Consider the following 7,730-nt stretch of genomic DNA (forward strand, 5'->3'; position numbering starts at 1 on the left):
CTCATACGGCGAACAAGTCGCCAAAGTATTCCCCGTCGATGTTTTGACATTGAAGGGGAAACTTTTATGATTGCTCCACAAGATGAGGATGAGCAAAAAAAAATATTAATGAGGCTCTAAATTGCCCTAATAAGGAAAAATTGATTAATGCAATGGAAGATGAAATAGAGTCAGTGAAATCAAACAAAGTCTGGGAACTGGTTAATCTTCCAAAAGGGACGCAGAGCTATTGGGAACAAGTGGGTTCTCAAAATAAAGCGAAAGGCTGATGGCTCGATAGAAAGGCATAAGGCTCACCTCGTGGCGAAGGGGTATAATCTACAGGAAGATATTGATTATGAAGATACATTTTCTCCTGTAGTGCAATTTACCTTGATTCGCATAATTCTGGCAATAGTGTTTAGCATGGATCTTGAGTTACATCAAATGGATGTAAAGACTGCTTTCCTCAATGGAGAATTAGAGAAAAAAATATATGGAACAACCTGCTGGTTTCATAATGGAAGGCCAAGAAGAAAAGGTATGTCGACTTTGGGGGTCGATATATGGCCTTAAGCAGTCGTCAAGACAATGGTATATGCGTTTTCATAATGCCATAATGGCATATGAGTTTACAATGATTGATGAGGATCATTGTGTATATATCAAAAGATCCAAGGATCAATTTGTGATCATATCATTATATGTTGATGATATACGATTGTGCCGAAGCAATATGGAGTTGGTTAATACTTTTGTCAAGAGATAGTTGTCTTCCAACTTTGAGATGAATGATATGGGATTGTAAACCCATAAACACTCCTATTGCAAAAGGTGAAGGATTGAGCCATAGACTGTGTCCAAGGACTCCACAAGAGAAGGAACAAATGAAACATGTTCCTTATGCTAGTGCTGTTGGGAGCTTGATGTATGCTATGATGTGTACAACACTCGACATATGCTTTGCAGTTGGAATGATGAGTAGTTACCAATCCAATCCAGGTCAAGCACATTGGAAAGCCGTTAAGAGAATACTAAGGTATCTAAAGGAAACTGCTTATTATATGCTGAGTCATTGAGGAAAGGATCTGTGACTCTAAGGCTATTATGATGCTGATTGAGAAGGAGATTTAAATGAAAGGAAATCTACCTCTAGGTTTGTTCTCTTACCGAATAATGGCACCATGTGTTGGAGCAGTAAGAAACAAAAGTGTATAGCCTTGTCCACGATGGGAATTGAGTTCGTGGCATTATCAGCTAGGGGTGAGCGGTTCCCGGTTCCTTACAGGTTCCGCTTGGAACCTGGAACCTACCCTCGGGTACAGGTTCCTCATTTTTTGGAACCGGGAACCTACCCGTCAAACCAAGAACCTGGAACCTACCCTGTCACAGGTTCCGGGGTCGGTTCCAGGTTCCAACAGGTTCCAATAGGTTCTTTTTTTCTTTTCTTTTTTTCATTTTTAGTTTAAAAAAATGGAAATGAATGCAACAATAATAAACAAACTTGTCATTCATTGAAGAGAATATACACAAACAGCATTATCATCCTCTTAGACACACACAGATTATCAATGAGATAGTTTCCTACTTTATTATTCTGGTCCATAGCAGACAGCATCCAACCATGAACGAGGAGATCACTGCCACTATGATCGAGAACTTTGCCGTTCTTGGATGAGCTGCTTCGAGTTCATTTGAAACCTCAGCTGGGCATGCTGAGTCGCTGACCAGGCTTGCCGCATCAAGAAAAGTGCATCTAGAGGCTAGAGCAGCTTCTTGAGTTGCCTCAGAACCCGTCTTTAGGGAGGTAACCAGACCAGATGAGGAATACTAAGTGTTGCAGGCTTGGTGGCTTGTAAACGTGGAAAATTGCCAAAGAATGCATTCAGAGCCTTTAGATACTCTTCATTGACAGTTCCAGTTGCCCATAGATCCTTCTCAATGGCAGCTGCAAGGTGAGAGGATAATCATTAAAGAGGTGAAAGATTACGAGAATAGAAGCAAGGCCATAAATAGCAACACGACGAAGAAATTACTAGCACAAAGTGCAACCGTTTTTCCAACCCGAAGCGCATGGACTTGGTCGAATAATGCAGCACTAAATCAATGTAGTAAATGACTCCGTGCCTCCCCGTCTCGGTTGAAGTTGCTTCTGAAAATTTACCTTGCAAAGTGAAAATTCCTGTTAGTAAAACAGAAGGAGCACTGAAAGATATTTACTTGAATAAAAAAACCAATTTGCATTCGGATGCATGTTAATAGCACATACGGTCTTACGTCCACAAATAACTTCAAGAATCGAGCTTAGTCTCAATTGCTTTTCCTCTTGGCCTGAGTACCAAATCATAAACTTCTCATCCTGAAACAAAACACGCATGGTTAGTTTTCCTCAACAAATTGCAAAAGAGGGGAAATTTTTATCCACTTAATTGAAGTGTAAGCAGAAGAGTGCTCCTCTAGAAAGCCAACCTACGTAACAATGCTTGGAATATATTACTTCTATGGAGAAGAAATATCTAGCACTAATTAGAAGTAAAAGGGAAAGTTGGCCTCCGAGGCAACATTCTAACATAAAAGTAGTTGTCAAACACAGCAATTGTTGATCCCATAGAACATGAATACTTCGATAAAGCCCCATATGAAGAATTAGTAAATAGGACCTGTAGTGAAGAACTATCGATATATTAGGAAAAAAAAAATGAGAGAATGCAGTAAATAGAGAATCTCATGATTTCTACAAACTGTCTCATCATACATGATGATATGTATCACAAATATGAAGAAAACAAGAATATCCTCACTACACTTAAATTTTTACTGAGAAGTTAACATTTGATATTTTGCTCCACCCTTTGCACGAGGCATGAAGATGTATGTCAAATATGCGCCTGTTCACATGTGTGATGCCATGCTATATGCAGATGGTGTTATCATAACTCTTTTCTCCAATCAAAGCCTATTTTCATCAAGGTTCTGGTAGAAAAGAAATTCTTAAAGGTGCCAGACACACAACTTTTCAAGACCTGAAAGGTACTCACATTTGCAAACATCATTACCACACTCGCACCAACACACATCAAGCTTAAAGAGTCATGAAGAAACACTTCCAGATAACAAACAAAGGCTATTACCATGTACAAAAGAGAAAAGTAACCATGCAACTCACCGCAGCATCTTCACATTCAACAAAATATCAAAACCGTGGTTTTTCATGAGATGGAACTGAATTAGTTGGAATTGGTTGGTTGTCAAGGACTGCACCTTTCTGCCTGAAATGAGTCATATCAACAACACTGTGTCATGGAGAAGGAGAGCTTTAGTAATCCTGGAAATTTGGAAACTAAACATGGTGCCTTGGGATGGGAAGTTGCCATTGGCAAAAGGGCTCATGAGTGGTAAACTAACTGATAAAATACACTTTACATGCTCTCCTAAAGCACTGAAAACTTGTCTTCTTTGTTACATTTAACCAAGATAACAGCAAATCTGACCCAGCCGCAGTCGTGGACTATTAGGATAGTGATACGGACGGTATACAGCAGCAAAACCAAGAAGCCTATCTTGAAAATTGCCTTGCTGGTCACTTGTCTTCTGAATAAGAAGATAGATCTCCCAACATGAATCAGTTACATCAATAGGATACCCACCTAATATATTGGAAAAAAACTTGCGCAGGATTGAAAATTTCTACCCTTGACATATAATGCAACACATGCACACATAAAAAACCTATGAGAAGTCAATGAACTACCATCTACAAGAAGAAGAACAAGAGGAGCCAATCAACTATACAGGTGGCATACAGTCATATCTCTCATAAGAATGCGCACAACCTGACATGCGGAAGAGTCAACTTTTAGATCTTGAACCTCATTAAATAGCCTCCTATTTTCTGCAAGAACTTGGTGATAGTTCTCTGCTGCGTCAGCTAATGCTTCAACCCGTAAACCTGCAGAAAAAGATTTGAGTGGATTTTTTAAATCGTTCCATAAATTAAAAGATTTGCATTGATGGACAGAAAAATTCTAAGTCATGGCTTTCCTTCTCTTTAGTCAATCTAGCTAAGTCTTCCTCTTCAAGCTTCCTCTTCTCTTCAATCTTCTCAGCCTGCATGATGAGAGCACCACTAAATTAAGAGATGAATGGAACAGCTTTTCAGTTCACGTACTCCAAAAATTACAGATATCGAGACTAACGTGTTAGGATATCTTCCGAATGTCTTTAATAACTATAATGGCTTCTTGAACCACAAAATTGACTTTAATCTTAATCAGCTCCAGCAAAACACTGATGCATCACTCTGCTGCTCTCTCCAACTTGATTGCACAAATGACCAATAGCACGGACTGCCTTTCCAACAAAATTGACATCTACTTATATAGCATACTCCTTGAATTCCAGCAGAACCTGCAGCATTTAGTTAATAAGACAACATAAAATTAACCATTTTGAGTAAACAAGCAAATTCAACAGGTTAAATGCTCTTCAGTTTTCATGCTTGCTCAATATTTCAGGAACTCACCAAGCTTTATCATGATTTCTAACTTCTCCATCAGCACCTTCACTTGGCCCGCATCCTCCCAATGATAAACTCTAGTTACCGGCGATAGTCTCCCCATTAAGACCATCCATATCTATAAAAAGAAGAAGAAAAAGAGATTAAAAAAATATCCACTTATAGATATACAAAAAGAATTACAATATATAAAGATATAAACAATGTCACTTACCCAACTCAAATTTTTCTGCATTCTCGATGCACTCCTCAACATCAATCGGTACACGAACGGCTCTCAACCAATCTTGAGTGCAAATCAAAGCTTCCACTACTTTGGGAGTTAAAGAACTTCGAAAACCATCAAGAACACGACCCGATGCACTAAAAGTTGACTCGGAAGCAACGGTAGTTACGGGAATGGACAAAATATCTCGAGCCATCAAAGAAAGAATCTTATATTTTGAGCCATTGGTCTTCCACCACATCAAAATGTCAATATCAAGATTCTTTTCATTTTTCTCTTGAAGATATTGATCAAGCTCGGATTTGTTGTCATCACACCCTTGTTCATTCGAGTATAAAAACATTTTCTTCCAAACTTGTCCATCATACTTCTTTATTCCTTCACTATCACTCGAATCGACATTAGAAGCACCACTACTTACACCCAAACTATGGCCACCAAAATTATGATCACTTGAAATAAGAGATGATTGCTCATAAAATTCATACAAATGCTCCAATGCATCCTTCACCTTGTAATGCATCTCTTTAACTTTCAATTCATCATCATAAATTTGTCCATACAAGAAAGTCACATAATTCAACTTAGCTCTAGGATCTAACACAACCGCAATCAAGACCATCATATTCACTTTATCCAAGCTTCCATAATATTTATCAAATTTTTCTTTCATTTTCACACCCATATCATGAAGCCTAGGATCCGAAGCATTGATTGCATCTTTCAAATATCTATACAAAAGAGCTATTCCTTCAAAATAATCATTTGAAGTAACATATGAACTCCCCGACATTCGATTGGTGGCATCATAGAATACTTTTAGAAAATCTGAAATAACAATAGCATTTTCCCAATCATCATCAGTAGGAGTTTCATGATTCAGCTCACTTGCAAATGATAAATTGTCATCTTCCAGTCTTTGGAAAGCTTTTCTGAACTTGATGGCGGTATCTAACATGAGATAAGTGGAATTCCATCTAGTAGCAACGTCAAGAACTACCGAACCTTTATAAGTGATATTTTCACTCTTAATGCAAGACTGAAATGCATTGGCTCTTGCAGGAGAACTCTTTACATACCTAACCACATTCCGGACACGTGCAATGGAGTCACGTACCGTAGTCAAGCCATCTCTCACAATCAAATTCAATATATGAGCTGTGCACCTCATATGCAAAACACTACCATCCAATATCAACGACTTTTCTTTGAAAAATTTATCCCTCAAATAGTTAATTGCAACATCATTCGAGCTAGCATTATCCACAGTGATTGTTGACACCTTTTTTTCAATTCCCCACTCTTGAATGCATTTCTCCACCATTTTCCCAATCTCCCTACCCCTATGACTATGCATCACTACAAAATTGATGATTCTTTTATGCAACTTCCAATTTTCATCAATAAAATGTGCAGTGAGACACATATAATTCAGATTTTGAATGGAGCTCCATGTATCGGTCGTGAGTGCAATCCTAGAATTAATCTGTCGAAAATAATTCTTCAAAGAAGTTCTTTCATCTATATACAACTTCATGCAATCTTTTGCCACTGTGAAACGTGATATATGTTTGAAAAGAGGCTGTAACTCACTAACAAACTCACGAAATCCAACACGCTCAACCAAGGAAAAAGGTTGCTCATCACTAATGATAAACCGAGCAAGCATTCGCCTACAACGTTCTTGATTAAACGACCATGTTGATAAGATACTACCAGTATTAGAATCACCTCCTGACTTGCTAGCCATGTCTACATTACGTGGCATGAAGAATTTCTGTCTCTTATCTACATTACGGGGAAACCTCCTACATGTGGTCAAGTGCTTCCTCATCGCAGAAGTACCGTTAGCAACACGATACGTAAGTATTGTCCCACAATGTATGCACTTCACTTGAATTGGTTTTCCATCCTTATCATTGATTCTTCTATAATGATTCCAACATTCTGATGTATATTTCTTATCCCGAGGAAGATGAGAACCAGGTACCTTACTCATGGCACTCGTACTAGGGGGTGCCTCTTCTTCATTTTCATGGTCAGAAAATTCCAATTCCGGAGTCATATCATCATGTCCCTCCACCTCCATTGCTTTGCACTACATAACAATTACAGAATATAATTAATTTAGTTGATAACAACGTTAATACAGTATAATACAGCATACCAATGCTGTATAGAAACATAATACGGCACTTTTATACATAAGCTAAGTCTATTATGTTGAAATACAGCATACTAATGCTATATAGAAACATAATACAGTACTTTTACACATAAGTTAAGTCTATTATGTTGAAATACAGCATACCGATGTTATATAAAAACATAATACAGCACAAACCATGGGAAAGTAGACCAATTTCAGTCTGTTCATTTCATCGCCTACCTTAACCAGCAAGGTGAAACCGTGGAAAAGAAGGATCAAGAGAGAACTCAGGCTTCTTAAAGAGGTAAGATCTCTTCCTCCTCTTCAGGGACTGGTTGGTGGATCAACGATTTGTGTCGCACTATCCTTTAAAAAACTGCCAAAAGAGAATAAACCTGTAATATATGATAATCATCAAGAGAAACAAATGAACTTGAATATTAAACTACAAGGGCTTTTTATAGGCATATCATCCTCGCCAATTCCAACAAATATGTCCATGGAAGATCTCTCTCGCCGGGTTTACACCAGCTTTACAAATTCAAAAAAGACACTGCTTTAACACTTGTTAACCTTTTTTGGAATTAAAAAAGATTTACATTGAAACATTTTGATAGCGATAAAAAACGTACTAATAATAAGGACGTATAAAATGACACAAAATGAAGAGACAACACTATAAAAAAGAGATGCCCATCGAAATCAAAACAGTGAGGATGTTAGAAGAGAATTAAGATAATCCTTAATTCCATGAAAATTGTAATGAATCCGTTCACAACATCATCTCTCTTTACATTTAGAAAAGAGATTTCCTCCCTAATTATTGAGGAGGATTGCATGGAAAACAAACATTAAATTTA

At 37.7% G+C, this 7,730-nt stretch overlaps 1 long non-coding RNA gene across 1 annotated transcript; it reads right to left on the reverse strand.

Moving 5' to 3' along the window:
* Positions 1-2,280: 2,280 nt before the first annotated feature.
* LOC104430650 lies at positions 2,281-4,307 on the reverse strand. Its single transcript, XR_005551456.1, has 4 exons — positions 4,176-4,307; positions 3,849-4,086; positions 3,146-3,248; positions 2,281-2,338 (listed from the first exon to the last, which is right to left on the reverse strand). It is a non-coding gene; the product is annotated as an uncharacterized LOC104430650 (long non-coding RNA).
* Positions 4,308-7,730: the final 3,423 nt, after the last annotated feature.

This window comes from Eucalyptus grandis, chromosome 5 (assembly GCF_016545825.1).
Source record: "Eucalyptus grandis isolate ANBG69807.140 chromosome 5, ASM1654582v1, whole genome shotgun sequence".
Lineage (NCBI taxonomy): Eukaryota > Viridiplantae > Streptophyta > Magnoliopsida > Myrtales > Myrtaceae > Eucalyptus > Eucalyptus grandis.